We start from the raw sequence: 20,308 nt of genomic DNA, 5'->3' as shown, positions 1-20,308 counted from the left end.
GGGGCGGGTGACATTAATCAAAATGCTAATCCTGCCAAAGCTTTTATATTACTTTACCAGCATTGCGGTCCAAATTCCCTCAACATTTTTCCGTGAATTGGAAAAAATGATTTGTGACCTGATTTGGAATACGGGGAGACCCAGAATAGCGCTGACGAAACTGTACGCCCCAATAGCGCAGGGAGGGTTGGCGGTCCCCAACCTCGAACTATATTATTTGGCGGCTCAGCTCCAGTGGGTAACTAAATGGATAGCAGGAAAGAACCTGGAGGACACGGCTACTACATTGCCGCCATGGACACGTTCGCAAGTACTGCACTTGTTTCACCCACTTACTAGGAGTCGTAGACCCAAACCATGGCCACTATCTCTTGCTCTTCACTGCTACCGGCGACGCCTTTATTTAACTAGATCCACTAAACCATACGCCCCGGCGCTACCACTGTTTGGTACGCCCAGAGGCAACAGGGGCACTACGGAACCGGAGCTGTGTACATGGCATGAGGTGGATGTTGACACATTGGGCGATCTCTATACCGATGGTGAGCTCCTCCAGTTTGAGGTGCTCTCCGCTGACACTGGTCTGGCTCCCGGGCAGTTTCTATTATATGGTTCACTCCTCCATACATTGACGTCCTCGTGGGGGGACATCGCTATAGAACTCCCAATGCATCACCTTATTCAATACATGCATGTTATGGGGGTGGGATCTCATATTGTTCATTGGCTGGCATCCGCACTTTTGCTGCACACTACCCTGCCGCTGGCGAGGCTCCGCGCGAAGTGGGAGGCCGACAGGGGGCGCCCATGGTCAGATGGTGAATGGGATGTGGTTTTAGCGGGGCCTGTCAACATACCACAAAACTCTCGCTTTAAATTGATCCAGACGTTTGTACTGCACCGCGCCTACCTCTCCCCAGACAACATAGCCAAATATTTTGGAGATAATACAGCTGCCTGTCCGCGATGTAAGCTCAGGGGTGCGGATCTGTTACATATGCTCTGGTCCTGCACGGCGCTGGCATTGTATTGGCGGAGGGTCACGGCTCTCCTGGAGCAGTGCACCGGCGTGCTGGGTCAGCGTACTTGGGAGATGTGTATATTGGGCCTCTATAAGCGGAATAGGCAGAATAGGATATCCTCCCGCTTCCGAGACTTAGGCTATATTACTGCGAAGCGCCTGATCACCAAGAACTGGAAAAGAGGAGAAGTCCCTGTCGCAATTAGCTGGGAGAAGTCATTTCTTAACTGGGCACGGGCAGAGAGTGTGGCATTACACAGAAAAGAGACTGCAGCTCTCCGCAAGTTTCCAGCAGCCCAGCCTTGGGATACGTTGCTGCATAGCTTCACACAACACAGCAGCGCAGATGGTCAGCCCCCGCACACGCCCTCCACCAATACGAACCCTTAAGCTTTGTGCGCTAGCAGCTTGACACATAGATAACAATTGTGTGTAATGCAAGGATATTGTCCTTGGCGATCATTACCTGTTTTTCCTTTGTTGGCCTGTAGAACGTGCCGTGTGACTGAGGGTACTGACTGGTGCTTTTTGGGTTCCTTGTACCCTGTGGTTCTTGTTGGGGTGGGGAAGGGGTGGATAATTAGAAGTCAGCAATAACTTACCGGGATGCCCGGGGGCTGAGGATTTGAAGGCTACTTTTGCGTTACAGTTGTCTTATTCATTGTTTCTTTTTCCTTCTGTTGAGGTCGCCGTTTTTATTTTATTTTCTTTTGTTTGTGTTTTGGATTCTTTATTGGCAACCGATATGGTCTGTGCATATAGCTTCATGGCGAGATTAGTACAACTCACTACCAGCATCCACCTGTGTTGCCCATCACTGGGGTTCAGTCCACTATGCTAACTATTGATATTTAAACTCTCCTCATGTGCGCGGAGGTGGGTGCTGTGTCGGCATTGGCATCCCATGTAGCCAGGCTGAACCTGATGGACTATGTCATAAGAGGTGATCTGTCATCCATTCCTTAACATCACCATTGCATGGTAAATTGCGGGCATCTTTGGAACTGAACGCTCAATCCATCGTTGGGTGTACCTGTTGTACTCCCTTCCGGCAATATCTGATGTAAGCCCTGTACGGTTTGTCATACTGGTTACCCATGCTGCTGTACCATACCATGTACCTATTCATTTGCCCGCTACTGAATATGTTGATTATTGAAAAATGGAAAAATAACAAACTGTCAATAAAGATATTAAAAAAAAAATCAGGGCGGATAAGACGCAAACCCTACTACGTCCAACACTGGGAAAATCCACAGGGATGTCAAGTCCCTGGGAAATGCTGTCAGTGGACATCCTGGGTCCAGTCTTGAACGCGGAGGGGGTACCCAAGTACCTCATAGTGGCAGTGGACAGATACTCTAAATGGCCAGAGGTAGATGTCTGTGAAAGTGCCGACACGGAGACGGTGTTAGCATTCCTCACGGCCACGTTCCTGAGAGAAGGAATACCCAAGGTGATAACGTGTGACAATGGCCCACAATTTGTTTCAGAACGATGGAACGCCTTTATGTCCAGGAACGGAATCGAAGTCAAACACACCCCAATCTACCACCTGGCGGGGAATGGACTTGCGGAAAGATTTAATCGAGTGATAATGGGATCCATACAAGTGGCTATCAGTGCAGGGCTACAGTGGGAGAAGGAACTCCAACGCATGGTCTGGGCGTACCGCATCACTCCGACCAGCACCGGGTACAGCCCGTTCAAGATTTTAAGGGGGCGAGAACCTTTTACGAAGGACAATGTCGCATGGAAACACCTTATGGTACAGAGCAAATGGTCGCCTGCGGTGGTGAGGCGTAACCTGGACAAAGCACAGGCAATATATACAGAGTACTATAACAAACGCCGGAATACCAAAGGGGTGACCCTGGAGAAGGGAGAGTGGGTAAGAGTAAAACAAGCCACACTAAAAAGAAAAGGAGAAAGTAAATTCAGCCCGCCGCTGCAGGTTATAGAAACATACAACAGGTCAGCTTTATTGTGCGACGGGAAGGTATGGTCGCAGACAGAATGGCGAAATGCAATAGAATTGTGAAGTGGGAAGACACAGAGGACAGAAGAACACCGGGCCCAACAATGGAGGGCGGGCCGGAAAGGAAGGAGAGTCAAGCGGGGGAAGAACCAAACCCAACATCTCCCGGGAAAAGGGGGGAGATTCAGAGCCAGAAGACTTTAGGAGGAAGTATAAAAGATCGCTTCACGGAGGCAGAGAATCTGGTGCAAGAAGAAGAAGAACAAGGAGAGGGTGCAACTGGAGGAGAATCCCCGACTAGAAGGGAAAGGGCGGTTCCAGAGAAAAGACAGAACTGTACGAGATCGGGCAGAGAGGTCAAGATGCCAAGAAAGTTTGAGGACTATGATACGCAAACCAAGTAAGACTGAACTAAGGGGGGGACCACCTTTGTGTTGTTGAAAGACATTAAAAGGGGGAGATATGTAGTGTTACGCTCTAGTGTTTAGCGCCCCAGTGCATGCTGGGAAGTGGCGTGGCTTCGCGCGGTTGAGCGCGAACAGTGCAGCGCGAAGGGAGTGGGAGACGGGAGTGTTCCCGGCGCTCGGTCCAAGTAATACTTTAATAAACAAGCATTGCACAATCAACAACGGTGTCCTGGTCCTGTGAGTACAACACTATCATCACAGCCCCGGAAGCGTAAGAAAACCGTACTTTACCGGTGCGCCTCGACCCGAAGGGAAGTGACGTACCAGCAAAGTGAACGAGTTAGGAGGCGCCAAAGAAGAGGGACAGCAGAGCGAATCTATGGTAAGTAGGAGGCGGGGAAAACATAGTTTTATCGATGATAAGAGGTCTTGCAGACAGCGCTTGTGCTCTGATGCTCGACCTAAAAACGAGGAGAAATACAGACATTTCTCCTCGTTGCGCCTCCCTTACGCCTCCCCTGGGGAGGCGTAAGCTTTTGGCGCTGCCTCAAATTTACGATTTCTCGTAAATCTGTGCCAGTGTCAAAAGGCCATGGATTTTGCTGGGAACGCAACACCCATTGCACGCCCCTTTAACGCAGAACACTGCGTTAAAGGGACTGATATTTATCATCAAGCCAAAAAAAGTGGCTTAGTGCTGCCTGGTAAATATCACGCAGGCTTCTGCGCCACGGAAAGGCACAAAAAGTGACGTTCCAGAGGCACAAGGAGCCTCACAAATGAGGCCCTTCGTGCTTAATTTGTAAAAAAATAAAATAAAATACGTGCCAGCGCCCTGTCAAGAGGCCGCTGCAGCTTCACCACGCATTGCTCCAGACCTCGCTGCCAATGGCAGTACCAACACTGAAGGACTGGGTTATTCTTAAGACCCAGCGGTGCCAGGGGACAACACCTGAAACCTTCGTGGGTTACCTGTTCTGGCGTACCAAACACAGAGACACGGGACACTTCCAGCGACGTCAGAGATCAGCGTTTATTTACTGCAGGGATACAGAGGTCACAAGAAGTACACAACGTGTAGGTTCTCGGAGACTGCTTCAAATTCGTAGAAGTGGGTCGCTCCTTTTATACACGTTTTTGCCATAGCACAGTATGGCGAACAAAGGTTACAACTCAGTTCCCACAATAAACTTCAAAAAGGGTTGCGTTCATGTTTCAGGAAGCCGGAGCATAATTACAACAGTCTTGCCGGTTCCCAACTGTAAAAACATATTCCCTCCGCAATAAACACATTTCCTCCCAACCATAAACGCATTAAGGAAGGACGAAAAACAGAATGCAGGGAAAGAACAAGGACGCACAACAGGTTAGAAAAGAGTGTTAGGGGCAATAAAGGGAACTCGATAGAGGGGTCAAAGACCTCGTGTCTAATGTATGCGTGACTGAAACAATAGACCGGAGCGGCAAGATGGGCCTTGAGCGGGGCCATCTGCCTCACTCGTGTCATTCCCCTCATCGTAAAAGTCACCTCAAAGAAACACGTGTCCTTCGTGCTAGCTTAAGTGTCCCAGGGTCACGAAGCGGACAAAAACCCGTTCGCTGGCTACCTGAGAGCAAGAAACAAAATGGACGCTGTATCTAAAATGGAACCCGAGGGTTCGGATGAACGAACCCAAAAACGAGACGAACCATACGTGGCTGCATAGCGAAACTTCGTACACCCACTATACTCGTCATTTGCGGTTCATAGATACCAAACTCATCCATATTCGTCACCACTCAAAAAGTGCCGTCCCGTCTCACACGGAACCTCAGACGCTCCTTTTGCCCTCATGTAGGCAAGCACTAGTCAAGATCGGAATCTATATCGATATTCATCAGATCGTTCAGCTGCTGCTGGAACATCATTCTATTCATCAACGTCTCCTTGGTAACAGATGGCCGCCTTATACACGTCGCAGCACATAGGCCGCATAAGGCAGGACCACACTGTACACAAAGACAACACGTGAACAGAAACGCTACAACAGCCCCTACGATCATCAGAATCTTCCAACCCCAGGTTGACATCAAGCCCCAAAACCATCCTAGGAGCGTCCAATTACCTTCGTCCACGTGTATGGACTCGGAAATCTTGTGCAACTTCGAGATGGCTTGATAAACAGTTGGAGCATTGTCAGGAATGAAAATGCAACAACTCGAATGGATAATTTTACACACACCCCCTCTATCTGCAAGAACAACGTCTAGAACCATACGGTTCTGCAACGTCATGAGTCTATCCGCCTGTAGTTCGGCCGTTAGATTACCAAGGGCATTTGCAGTAATATTAGCAGTCGATTCTACCACACGGGTCAACTGTCGTAGGTTCCTACTATTAACCATCGGTCCCCAAAACGGCAAGAAACCCTTAAAGAAGTCTCCTGCTTCTTGACCAGCAGTATCCTCTTTGCTAATGACGCCTCTCACGACTCTAGTTTTGTGGTAGTCTGAAGCAACTGTGAAGGTCGGAGGTAAAAGATTCGCAATATAACAGGTACCCGAAAAATCGCGGGGTAACCATGTATATGCGCGTTCATAACACACAAAATAGGTGCCCTTAGCAGTCAGAAAAACAGGGGAGGAGAGCATCGGTAGGACATACGTTTCAGTGCAAGCACTGTTCCCAAGTTGTGCTCTCGGATTTCGACCCAAACCTTGCAAGCAGAAATTACCAAGGTGCGGTACAATCCATATCGGGGACGAGCTCTTAAGCTGTCTATTTCCCACTGACGTACTATACTCAGCCTCGCTCAGATCCTTATAGGCCTGCACTTCTTCATCTGGAATGAGTGATGCATCGAAAACATCTCTGTCCAGATCTGCTATGGCTATCGCCAAAGGCTTGTGGTACGGCCCAGGACCGGAATTGACAGATCTTGGCTCTCGACTGGGGTAGGAATCTAGTGCACTACGGAACATAGTTTGGAATGCCCGAGCTGAACCCTGGGAGCTGTATGGAAGGACCAAATACGGAATACCCCTATCCATGGTGTGTGGCATTAACCCACATACCCAACAATTGGTAGTGTTCACCACCAACTGATGCTGATGTAGGAGCTGAACAAAGGAATTATTCATGAATTCCGCACGTCTAACCTGCTCATGTTGAGGCAAAGGATGAAAGGAATGTGGGGAGACAGTGGTGAGGGAACTTGAGTCAGGAGAAAAAGTAGGTGAAACAGAAGGCAAAAACAATGATACTCCGAAATACGCTCCACCCACCAATAACATAGATACAGTTAGGAACAATAGAAACACCTGAAACAGAAAACATTTTGTTCGTACAACCCTCCATAACTCTGATCTCTGTGCCAACACCCTTTCTTCTTCCACCAGCTTAGAGAATGCCATCCTCTACAAACCGTCCGTGACGTACTTGACGCACTTCGTTCTGAGTAGCGATTATCAATCCCCAGGAGTTCCCAGGAATCGACAAAAGTAACCAACCTAACGTCAGAAACCTGCTAAACAGAAAGAAGTACCCGCACGGCCCTACGGTAACCCGGATGGCGAGGTTTCCTCGAAACGTTTACATTTATTACAAGTCTCTTAGCAGTGGAAAGCACAAAAACTCAGAAAGAAAGGATGTAATTGTCCATAATATTCGTAACGTCAAAAACCACTATACTGTCAATTTTTATTAGTCCTTGAAGTCCTTGAACGAAGAAAGTATCGACTTCTTCCAGGTCGAGTTTGCTCTACAAACAATTGTTCAGCTGGCGCAACAGTGTTCAATGAAGCAGATGACGAGTCGGACCTTGGGTTCTCTGCGACTAATGACTCCACCTGTGGATCTGGCAATGACGAATCCTCCTCCACAAGTTGAGCGTCGCTAAATGGCACAAAACGCGAAGGAGTCTCAGTTTCTTCGGCCGAAATCCCAGTTCTCACCCAACCGTCGGTTGGTAAGGGGATCGGTACCTTCTTTGTGTGGCTGGCATGGACCCAATTTTTCCGGCCCTCCAGTCGAACCGCTGTCCTCGTCGTCAACAAGACTAGGTGGGGTCCGACGAATCTGGGCTCCAGATTACGCTTTCGACCGAAGTTTCGGGTAACCACCCAATCTCCTGGCCGGAGCTGGTGTCCAGGACCCTCTGTCTGCGCTGGTAGAGCTTCAAGGACCTGTTGATGAATTAATCGTAGTTTAGTGGTCAAATCATACAAGTAATCGATCAACATTGGATATTCAAGACTATCAAAAGCCCTAGGCCTCGGGACACCCCAAATATTTGCAGGGCGACCGAACACAATCTCATATGGGCTGAGCCCTACTCGAGAGTGTTCAGTTGCTCTGGTCGATAGGAGAGCCAGAGGCAAAGCATCAGGCCATGACAGACCAGTCGTAGCTTGAATCTTAGCGAGTTTCAGCTTCAGGGTACCATTGTACCCTTCAACCAAACCCGCTGCCTGAGGATGGTTGGCACTGTGGAATTTCTGTCGTATTCCAAGGCCTTTACACACACTCTGCATTACACTTCCCACAAACTCACTTCCATTATCCGACCACACAATCCGCGGCATTCCATACCTAGGAAAATACTCCTTCAGCAGGATTTTTGCTGTGGACAGGGCAGTATTATCCTTAAGAGGATAGGCCTCAATCCATCTGGAGAACGCGCAAACCACAACTAAAACATACTTCAGGTTATTGCATCTCTCCATATGGATGAAGTCCAACTGGATAACCTCAAAGGGACAGGCAGGAGGAGCGAAATGACCAGGTGGAGTGGGGGTGCCTTTTCCGGGATTGTGCATCAAACACACCATACAATTTTTAACCACTCTTTCGGCACACTTAGCGATACCATCATTCCTCCATACAGGAGACAAGAACTTACATATTCCTTTTGCACTAATATGTGACAACCCATGAGCCATCGTCACAACAGCTAATACATATGCGTCTGGTAACATCCACCTCTGACATTCCGTCAGGTCAACCCAACATCCATGCATATCCAATTTCCCTGTACTTTCTTTCCACTTGGTCTTTTCAGCTTCAGTAGCTTCGTTCTGAATTTCTTTCACACTTTCAACAGTATTTTCACACATACCAGTCTCCGCCGGCCACCTCACTGAACTCGTGACATACATTCGAGTCGCAAGATTCTTAGCCGTTTCTTTAGCAATCTCATCCGCAAATGCATTACCACGACCAACATCATCCGTCACTTTCCGGTGTGCACTACATTTCACAATCGCCAATTGTTTAGGCAATGTAAGCGCATCCAAAAGGTCATTCACAAGATGCCCGTGTTGGATCTTCGTACCATGCGATGTCATAAATCCTCTTTCTCTCCACAATCTTCCGAAGTTGTGCGCAACACCGAATGCATACTGACTATCGGTAAACACATTCACTCGCTTTCCTTTCGACAGAACACACGCTCTTGTTAATGCAATTAATTCTGCCGCTTGTGCTGAATTCTGGTTCAATCTCGCAGTTTCCACAACCGTGCTCAACGTCACCACAGCATACGCAGTCGTCACATCGCCATTCGGCAATTTAAAGCAAGAGCCATCCACATACAAAGTACCATCGGGATCTGACAAGGGAGTGTTTTTCAGGTCCACACGACCTTTTGTTTCTTCCTCAGTCCGTAAATAACAATCATGGGGCAGGACATCATCTGATTCTATATTAATCGGCAACAATGTCGCCGGATTCAGTACATTACAACGCTTAATCTGTATATGACTTGCCAAAAGGGTCAGCTCGTACCCAGACAACCTTGCACTCGTCAGATGTTGAGTCTTTGTCCTATTCAAAAGCGTATCAACTGCATGCGGAACCATTACTATGAGCATATTGTCCATGACCAAACCTGCGGATTGTCGAATAGACGCTGCCGCTGCCGCTGTCGCCCTCAAGCAACTTGGCAACGCTCTAGCCACCGGGTCTAAGGTCGAGGAAAAATATGCACACGGACGCTGCTTATCACCAAATTGTTGCGTTAGAACACTCAACGCACAACCGTCCCTCTCATGGACGTATAATGTGAAAGGCTTACTGTAATCAGGAGTACCTAACACAGGAGCCGAACACAGTGCATCACGTAGTTCAGAAAAACTTTTCTGACATTCACCCGTCCAAGGCAAAGGAGTCGAAACGTCCTTGCACGTGAGAGCTACCAATGGCTTCGCTAACAGTGAAAAGTTCGGGATCCACTGTCTGCAGTATGATGTGATACCTAGAAAGGCACGCACATCTCTCTGAGTTGCTGGCACAGTCATTCGAGCAATTGCTGCAATGCGTTCAGGGGTCAACCTTCTTCCCGCCTTTGACAATAAGTGACCGAGATAGGTAACTTCTTGACAACAGTATTGTAGTTTGGAAGGTGACACTTTATGATGTAAGTCGCAAAGATGCTGTAACAAAGACACTGTAGCAGCTTTACAGAGCTGTTCAGTGTCAGCAGCAACCAACAGATCATCCACGTACTGAATCAAGGCTGCACCAGCCGGTAACACAAATGCATCAAGCTGACTTTTAAGAGCTTGACTGTAGATTGATGGACTCTCACAGTAGCCCTGTGGAGCGCGTTTGAATCTGAAGCTACGACCACCTAATGAGAAACCGAACAAGTCTCTGCTTTCCTCAGCAATCGGAATGCTAAAGAACGCATTCTTCAGATCGATGACCGAGAACCATGATGCAGTGGCTGGAATCAGAGTCAGTAAAGCTGTAATGTCTGGCACCACAGGAAACTGCGGAACAACAACTTTATTTACCTCCCGTAAGTCGATAACTAGACGATACACGGGAGGCTTGGAGGGATCCGTTCGTTTCAGAATAGGCAACACGGGACTATTACACACATTACCTCGTGTCTCCTCAATAACATCCTTGCCGATCAGATCGTAAATGATCGCTAATAGTGCCCTTTCACCATCAAGGGAAATACGATACTGAGGTATACGTGGCGAGCGCGCACCAATTTTAAGTTGGACAACATAAGGTGGTATATCCAACAGGCCCACGTCATTGGGACCTGTCGCCCACAAGGAGGCTGGAAGAGATCTCAATTCCGATGGGAACTTGTCGATCGATAAATACATAGGGGAAATCACGCTCTTACCCAACGTAAGCTCCACACCCGTAGGAGAACAGTACAAAGTCGCATGTAACCTTTTCAACAAATCTAAGCCCAAAAGATTCTCACCACAACCAGTAGTCAAAATCAAAGGAGCTTCCAGCTCATGAGACCCAATTGTAAGGGGCAAAGGGCTAGAAACTGGATTGCTAACGGGGGCGCCAGAAAATCCAACGGAAACATTCGTTAAGCCAGACAAAGGCGCGCCAGGGAGTTTCGAATGCATGATGGAACTTTTCGCTGCACCAGTGTCCAACAGAAAAGGCTCAACAACGCCCAAAGTGGCTACTGCAACGTATGGCCCTCTCTGATCAACCGGAACTGATACTTCTCCCTTCCTTTGTCTATGGCCGTCCTAATAGATACCATCCGCATTAACATCACACTCAACATAACAATCATCCACATGATACTGTGTAGACCGACCGGACGATTGTTCGCGCCGATCGAAACAATTTTGCGAATCCGAAGACGTCGCAAAGCGTTCGGCCTGATTCTGGGTAACTCCGCGACCTCTACCACGAGAAACCTGTTGAGGACCACTACGTCCTCCCCGAGCCGACACGCCATTGGTCCTATCACGGAGAACCGGACAATCGAACTTCAGATGGCCTTCCCCACGACAATATGCGCACTGATTATATCCCAGCACAAAGCGAGGCGCATGCGAAGCATTACGCGGCTGTGGTCTAGAGAACTGTGATTGCGATCTGTTCGGCTGCTGTGTATCACTGAAATTCGAACGCGGTGGATAGGCTTGCTGCAACAAGACCTTAGTTTTGAGATCCTTAGTTTTCTTTTCTGCACGCTCACTTTCCTCTTTTTCTCTATTCTCGTAATATTGGGCCGTAGCCAATATTTGGGCAGTGGTAGAGACAGCCCACGCACTCTCAGAATTCTTCAACTTGTTGCCAAGGTCGGGCGACAAATTTGATACAAACTTATCAACGAACAGCCGCTGACCACCCTCGGAACCCATGTCCTGACCACTATGATCAATGAACGCTTCCTCAAATCTCGTAAAGAAATCAGAAACACTTTCATCTCTCTTTTGCCTGCACGCCGATAATTTGTCCCAATTGACGCGCATCGCTGGCATAAGTGTTTTCATGAGGGTAATTATCCTCTGGGGCAAAGCCACAATAATCTGTTCGGGTTTAGCCCCGCCGACCTGCCGGGCATCTGCCGCTGTAAGGGCAGCCCAGTCACCGCCTAACTCGGCTACGTGATTCTCGTGACGAATTTTCGCCCAAATCGGCTGAGGCACCACATTGCCGAACAACATATCAATATCGGCTAGGTTCATAACAGTAGCATCCACCAATTGGGACAGCTCCTTATAATACCCTGCAGGATTCTTACGGGGATCAGGTAGGGATTGTTTCACTTGCAAAACTTCCGATCGCTTCCAAGGGAGGTGTATCCACACTCTCTGGAAATGGCCTGGGACAGCAGGGACAGCAGTAGGATCACCTGGCATCCACACTGGGGGAACTTCTCGCATTGGATATTGACCAGGTTGTGCCATCCATTCCGCGGTCGTGTCTTTAAACAGTGCACGTGGTTGCACCGTACATCGAAATGATAACAAACGTTCCAAAGCCTCTCGAACTTTATCACCTACAATGACACCCGTGGCAAACCGAAGCTGTAGCTCGGAAACCTCAGGTGGTATATCATCAGCTATATCATCGTCCCACTCCTCTTTCAATGACTTACACAATTCTTCGAACACAAATCGCTGCGTGGGCACATTAAACTGAGAAAACGTTTCGAACACTACACGCGGGGTGTATTTAACAGGGTTACAAATCCATCTACGCGCCGTCTTCACCAACGATTCACGTTCCCTACCATCAGGAAGCTGGCTGCGTCTTTGAGCAACATCTGAAAGAGCCGAGCCAAGTATCGGCCCAAAGAACGGAGAATAAAGAGAAGCAACAGCAGTCAAGAGACGACTACGAACAGAAGGAGAAGAGGACGAAGATGCAGGCGTAGCCGCCATAGGGGCGGAAACAGCAGAAGTAGATGCCGCAGCAGGAGTAGCGGGAACAACAGGCTGAGGAGGGACTTGGAAAGGCGCAGTAGAGAGAGAAGCCGGAACAAGAGGATGTACGATCTGTGGCCCAAGGGGATTCGGGAGTACGGGAGGAACGGCGGGCTGACCAGCAGCCGCCAAAACAGCGGGTTGAGGAAGAGGTGGATGAACGGGACCCATAACATCAGGAGCATAGGGAGGTGGCGATTTCATCAGATAAGACAAAAGCGAATCTTCCACCGATTCTTCTCCTGCCTTATCGATCGTAGAAGGTAGCGCCGGATAACATTTGTCCACTGCCATATGATGAAGCCGAGCACTAACTTCTTGCTCTTTCTCATCTTTGTCTAACTGATACTGTTCCGCATTGCGCATCACCGTAATGACACCTTCTCGTTTATTTTTCTTATTCTGTTTGATTTCTTTCTGTTTGGCCTCTTTCCGCCATAACCGGAAGGAATCAAACATGGCCGGCCTAGCTTTCTTTTTAAATAATTTAGCTTCCAAGTTATCTAAAATGGCAGTCTCGAAACTACCATGAGGTGGCCAACTAAGGACGCCATCCTTTTTAGTGTAACGTACCCAATATTCATTATATACGATAGGACCCACGCCATGGCGACTATAGAGCTCATAAAGCGGAGTTCCAGCCGGAGGTATCGGACATGAATCCTCCAGCCGGGAATCCATGCTGCAACATTTGAGAAACCCAAACAAAGTACTACGGCCAGGCATCGTGCACACTAACCAAGTATACAAACTTCAAGGGCTATCGGGTTACGATGTCCTCGCAAAAATGCAAGACCCTCGGTTTTTGGCAATTGCAATCGTCAAATAAAAACCCAACAACTAAGAACCACGAATGCTATGGAACCATGCAAACAACAAAGCAATACTGGGAGCGACCCACAAATACTTAACTGAGAGAACAATGGTGTCACCAGGAAGGCCCGTCAATCGTCTCGCCGTACAAAGGACTACGCCAGGCGCCAAAACAGGTCGACAGTCAGGGCATCGGTCCGTCGCAGCCGTCAGGAGGCGGGGATCTTCGCGGGAAAAGACGTCGGGCCACTTATTTCGACAACTGGATCGATGAAGCGGGGTGCACCTTCCCTCGGAGATTTCACACGAAGTTCCTCACGATCGTCGGGCTTTGGACCGGTACCGTTGATGTCGCCCCACGTTGGGCGCCAACTGAAGGACTGGGTTATTCTTAAGACCCAGCGGTGCCAGGGGACAACACCTGAAACCTTCGTGGGTTACCTGTTCTGGCGTACCAAACACAGAGACACGGGACACTTCCAGCGACGTCAGAGATCAGCGTTTATTTACTGCAGGGATACAGAGGTCACAAGAAGTACACAACGTGTAGGTTCTCGGAGACTGCTTCAAATTCGTAGAAGTGGGTCGCTCCTTTTATACACGTTTTTGCCATAGCACAGTATGGCGAACAAAGGTTACAACTCAGTTCCCACAATAAACTTCAAAAAGGGTTGCGTTCATGTTTCAGGAAGCCGGAGCATAATTACAACAGTCTTGCCGGTTCCCAACTGTAAAAACATATTCCCTCCGCAATAAACACATTTCCTCCCAACCATAAACGCATTAAGGAAGGACGAAAAACAGAATGCAGGGAAAGAACAAGGACGCACAACAGGTTAGAAAAGAGTGTTAGGGGCAATAAAGGGAACTCGATAGAGGGGTCAAAGACCTCGTGTCTAATGTATGCGTGACTGAAACAATAGACCGGAGCGGCAAGATGGGCCTTGAGCGGGGCCATCTGCCTCACTCGTGTCATTCCCCTCATCGTAAAAGTCACCTCAAAGAAACACGTGTCCTTCGTGCTAGCTTAAGTGTCCCAGGGTCACGAAGCGGACAAAAACCCGTTCGCTGGCTACCTGAGGGCAAGAAACAAAATGGACGCTGTATCTAAAATGGAACCCGAGGGTTCGGATGAACGAACCCAAAAACGAGACGAACCATACGTGGCTGCATAGCGAAACTTCGTACACCCACTATACTCGTCATTTGCGGTTCATAGATACCAAACTCATCCATATTCGTCACCACTCAAAAAGTGCCGTCCCATCTCACACGGAACCTCAACACGACTACTAACCATGACACTCCTACAAGTGTGACAATTCAGAATATTCAAGGCCCCCAAACCTATATTGATAGCTTTGACACGGGTATTAGTCACTTCTAAGGTATATTGTAATAATAAACAAGCATTTGCAATGCAATAGGTCTCGCATTTATGGGAGTTTGAGCTATTGGCATTGTAAATAACAAAGCCTTTTATTTGTGTTGTTTTTAAAACAGATAAACAAAAGGCATTGTCATTTACAATGCCAATAGCTTGAACTCTTGCAAATGCAAGACCTTTTGCATTGCAAATGAGTGTTATACATTTTTTTAAAAGCGTTAGGAGAGAGTGTGTCGCAGGCAGGCTAAAGCTATTTGAGAAAATAATGCTTGGAGGCTGTAATTAAAGGCTACTGTGCAACGACACACGTAACGGGGGGAGTCGCCATGAGGTTACAAAATGAAACAAGGAGGTACTTAGGAGGGTTTACAACGCGTTTTGACCAATGAACAGCCACAGTTTACAGTGTACAATGACAAAAGCCAATGAACATTGTGGGCGGAGCTTCAAGTCCCTACCTCAATACAGCCTGCCTCACAGAGCAGGGCATGCGCTGCCAGGCTCGACTTAAAAAGCTATTTTCCAGGAAACACAAGAATATGGAAAAAAGTCAATGATTAAGAAGTAAGAAAAAAAGAATGACAAGAAAATGAACCAATTGTAAGCAATGGGTTGGCCCATCTCAAGGTTTTGATATTGTTGAAAAGAGGTATTTTCGAAAACAGAAAGCTAAAGATGGTCTGTAGGTGAAACATAATAAATGCTCAACTATTTTAGCAATTCTGAAACATTGCTTTACAAAGAACCTTTTAATGTACAGCATCGTTGCTGACCAATTGAAATTTGCACTCAATTTATACATACAGATTCGCCAGTATTGAGTTACATGTGTGGCTAGAATGTTTTCATTTGGATCAGTGTGGGTAAAGAAAGTTAATTTTGGAACACGCAGAATCGGCCCGCAGTTTGACGAAAACTGGAACGCCGTGTTGGACAGTCCGTCAGACTTATGCTTGCGCTTCGAAGCCATACCATCTGCATGATGTGCGCTATTCCAATGTCTCTGAATCAATAGAGGAGCCAGGATGGATGCCATAGGCCGTGGTGAAAGCAAGGAATGTGACCCATTTAAGTGCTGTTGGCGGTGGTAAAATACAGCACATGTCAGAGATCAGGGGGTCCCGGGGCCGCTGTACCTGCAGCTCCGATGCCAGCTACGCCCCTGCTTTTAATATAACATCAATTAGTGACATCTAAGTTTGGGGGGGGGGAGGGGCGTACGGAAGGGGTGGGAGTTCACCGATCTCCCCGGCTCCTGGGGTGCGGGTCCATTCACCTGGCCTGCCGCTCACAGCTGCTCGTCGGGGGGTGCATGCAGAGCCCTCTGAACCAGGAAGGGGGCTCTTCACAGCCCACTGGGAGGGGGCTTCTCAGCAGCAAGAGTCGTTTCTTCCACCGACCCCTGGGGTGAGGGCCCGCCTCTGTCCCCCTATCCTCCCCGTGGACAGGGGCTGATTACAAACCCCCACACCCGGGCCATTGTTGGATGTCCGACAGAACTGGCGACGCTCCGCTCTTTATTTTATTTGCTTAGTCGCGGTTTTCTATAGCGCAGACTTAGCCCTTGGGCATTAGAGCGCTTTACAACAAAGCAAGATGTGCGCAGGGTAACAAACACGATACAACTGCGAAATAGTATCTAGAAATTACAGAGCAGCATCTGACCTTGCTAAGAGAAAGACATTGGAAAGCTTGCATTAAAGATACGATTGTTTTAAAGTGAAATAGCCATTCTGCTCTGCAATGTGTAGTCGTAATGTGTACACTGTGCCCACCGGCTGCTGACCTACTGGCTTAGTTGGCGCTATAGAAAACCTAAAGTAGATCAATGTATACACTAAGGTATGGCAGAGGCGGGTGTTGACTCGTCGACACCCTGTAGGGCATGGCTGGCCGCAAGCCCTTCAGTGGTTAAATATTGGTGTATTGTCACTCGGCAAAAGGCTGCCTCAGCTAAGCTGGTGTTGAAAAGGTAGCCACATCCTCCGTCTTCCCTGGGGGTGTGGGGGGGAGGGGAGGCTCCGAAGTGGCCCAGCCATTTCCCTATGTCGCAAACTCGCTCCATGAAAGCATGTCTCTAGCCACTGCCGCTATGGGAAAGGAAACCCCCTCCTCCCCACACATGTACGCGCACACTCTGAAACCCTCGGTAGACGTCCCCAAGTCACTCGGTGAACAACTGGTTTGACCATCCGTCCCATCAGCTGAGCTTTCCCCCACCCCCGGCCGTCTGGTGAACAAGATTGCTTTGGCAGGGAGCGGACAGAAGATGCAAGCTTGGTGAAAGCAAATCGGGGGTAAAATAATTAAATGAACAAGTGCGGGGAAAGCTTAAAAAAGATTGCTTTGGGAGGGAGCGGACAGAAGATACAAGTGCAATGAAAGCAAATGGGGGGTAAAATAATTAAATAAATAAGCACAGTGAAAACTGAAAAACAAGCAAATCGCTGGGCAGAAAGGTAGGAAAAGCAAGAGCTTCTGAATGAAATAGAGATACAGGGACTAACGAGGGTAAAGAGAATGTGTCTCCTGTGCCTTTGGCTCCGCGCCTCGGGCATGTTTATTGCTGAAACACATGTAGGGTGACCAACTGGCATTGGTGCAAATTCAGGACGGTAAGTGTACAAATTCAGGACAAAGGGTCAAAATTCAGGACACAAATTCAGGACAGGAGGTCAAAATTCAGGACAAAACTTCAGGACAATAGGTACATTTTACAGACACATCAGAGGAGGTCGCGCAATAGTATATAAGTAAGCCCAGCCATATCCAAACATATTCAACCATTTGCAAACCTATCCATCATGTATCCTTCCATCTATCATTTCACTCACTCATCCATCCCTTCACTCATCCATCCATTATCCATTCATCCTTTCACCCTATCCATCTGTACACTCATCCATCCACTCTTCCACCCATCCATCCATTCACTCATCCATCCAGCCATTTACCGGTTCACCCATCCAGCCATCCTTTCACTTACTCATCCATCCATCCAGTCACTCATCCTTCCACCCATCCACCCTTTCAGTCATCCATCCATCCTTCCTTTCTCTCTCCATCGACCCTTTCACTTAGCCATCCTTCCATCCATCCACCCACCCATCCATCTACTCATCCACTCATGAATCCATCCATTGACCCTATCACTCATCCATTCTTTCTCTCATCCATTTATCCTTTCACTCCTTCTCTCATCTATTCATCCTTCTGTCCACCTACCCTCCCTTTCACTCACTCATCCATCCTTACATCCACCCTTTCACTCATCCGTCCATCCATTTACCCTTGCAATTATCAATCCATCCAACATTTCACTCATCCATCCACCCACTCACTCATCATCCACCTTTTTACTCATCCATCCTTTCACTCATCCATCCACCCTTTTACCCATCCAGCTACCCTTCCACCCATACATCCAGCTATTTACCTTTTGTCTCATCCATCCTTCCACTCACTCATCAATCCATCCATCCTCTCTCATTATCCATCTATTCAATCTTTCATTCATCCATTCACCCTTTCACTAATTCATCCAGCCACCCCTTCACTTACTCGCTCGCCCATCTTTTCATATTAATTTTGAGCTGAGCCTTTTTGAGAAGAGGCCCATCAAGAACTTCACCCTCGCTGCAGGAGCCATTCCAGGACTGGGACAGAAGCCAGCCGGGGCGGAGACAGGATCCACCATAGGGGGGGGCCAGGAGCCATCACAGGCGGGGGAAGGGGGGGCACAGGAGCCACCACATGGGGGAACAGGAGCCATCACCTGGGGGGGGGGGGAGGGGGCAGGAGCCATCACATGAGGGGGAACAGGATCCACCAGGGTGGGCATGCAGTATTCTAGTATCATTTTGGTCTCTTCCAGGGTGGGGTAGGGCTCCTCACCCCCTCCTGGACAAGACAAGACAAGGAGAGGACAGGCCCTCTTTCTAAAATGTTAGTTTTGCCACCCCCCACTGTGATGTACAGTATTTAAAGGAGATTCTCCAAGAGAACTGATTTAACTGATTGGCCTCCATACTTTGTTAATCAGCGTGGGTGCGATTGTGCCATTTCTTTATTTTATGACATTATAGACTGCATGTTTGAAGAACCAAGGTTTGTTTACAAGTTTAGTGACAGTAATTAAGCTCTGTGAAGAGAACCAGGTTCTGCCTCGGTGTAATCAGGGCCGGTTCTAGGATGTTTGGGGCCCTGGGCAGAAAAAGAATGTGTGAGGCCCCTCTAAATTGCAGACATGACGCATTCAGGGCTGTTTGCATCTGAATTGATGCCCCCCCCCCCCCCCCCCCCCCCCGCCTGAAGCTGCAGCCCCTCCCTCTCAGTCACGTTCAAGCACCTCTTAACAGCTCATCAAGGGCTGAAGGTGTGAGGGTTGCCATCCCGCTGTGCCTCTCCAATGCTGCTGGGTATCTGAGCTTTGGTGCTGCATCGGAGTCTGTTACACCCACCGCAGCAGCATCGGAGCCAAGCAGGGAGGTGGGTGGAAGCTGTGCCGGCTTTAGGGTGATGCGACCGGTGCCCGGTTAAAATTACGGACAAATGGCGTCCGTTAAAGAATCCTTCACGGACAACGGACAGACGCCGAAATTACGGACTGTCCGTGAAATTTACGGACGGTTGGTCACCCTAAACACATGGCAATGCAAAGCCATTCATCAAGCAGGATGGCTCTGTCTCCCTTCACGCCCAGGGAGGAGGGGGATACCAGCAGAGCATCAAAGGGCTGGGTGAGAAGGGAGGGGGGGATGCAAGGAGCAGCTGTGCACGTGCACGTCATCCTGCACTCAAGCTCTAGGCCAGCAAACTCATTATGAGATACCAAAGGGGCATATGGCCATGTCTGAACTGGGGTGGTGGAGTGAGCTAAAGAATGATGATGGATTAAACCCAGATCAGTTGACTGGGGGTGAGTGTTTGATTTGCTCAAACGCTCCTTCCATCATCCCCTTTGGTATTGGCAATTATGTGCCTGTGCCGAGCACCAGAAACCACCAGCTCAAATTAAGTACTGTAGCCCGAGTATCTTCTTTCCCTCAGAGCTTCGAAGGGGACTCAGGAGGCTACAATTGGTTTATAAACAAACAATTACATCATGTGGGCACTGGGGCAGGTACACTGACACCTGGGAGTGGGGACCACACCGACACTGGGAAAATGACACAGGGGCACCAACAATGACAAAGTAGAACCAACAATGGGCCGTCAACACTGCTATGGGAACAGTGACGCTGGAACTGTGACATAGGGAACAACCGCTAATGTTGTGACACAGACCCTTGACAGTTCCCGTGGGATACTGACACAGGGGCGCAGCTGGGACACATGGATACTGTCTCTAAGCTGGAGAGACTAGGACACATGTCACGGAGACACTGACTGGAAGATACAACACTCATGTACTGATGTGGACGCTGACGTAGAGCTCTGACACAAGCACAACAACATGGTGACCCAGCCACTGCCACTGGGACACTGACACCAGGGCACCGACACTGGCATGGGGGCAG

The sequence above is a fragment of the Triturus cristatus genome, chromosome 8, assembly GCF_964204655.1.
Source record: "Triturus cristatus chromosome 8, aTriCri1.1, whole genome shotgun sequence".
NCBI lineage: Eukaryota > Metazoa > Chordata > Amphibia > Caudata > Salamandridae > Triturus > Triturus cristatus.
This window is presented reverse-complemented; position numbering follows the sequence as displayed.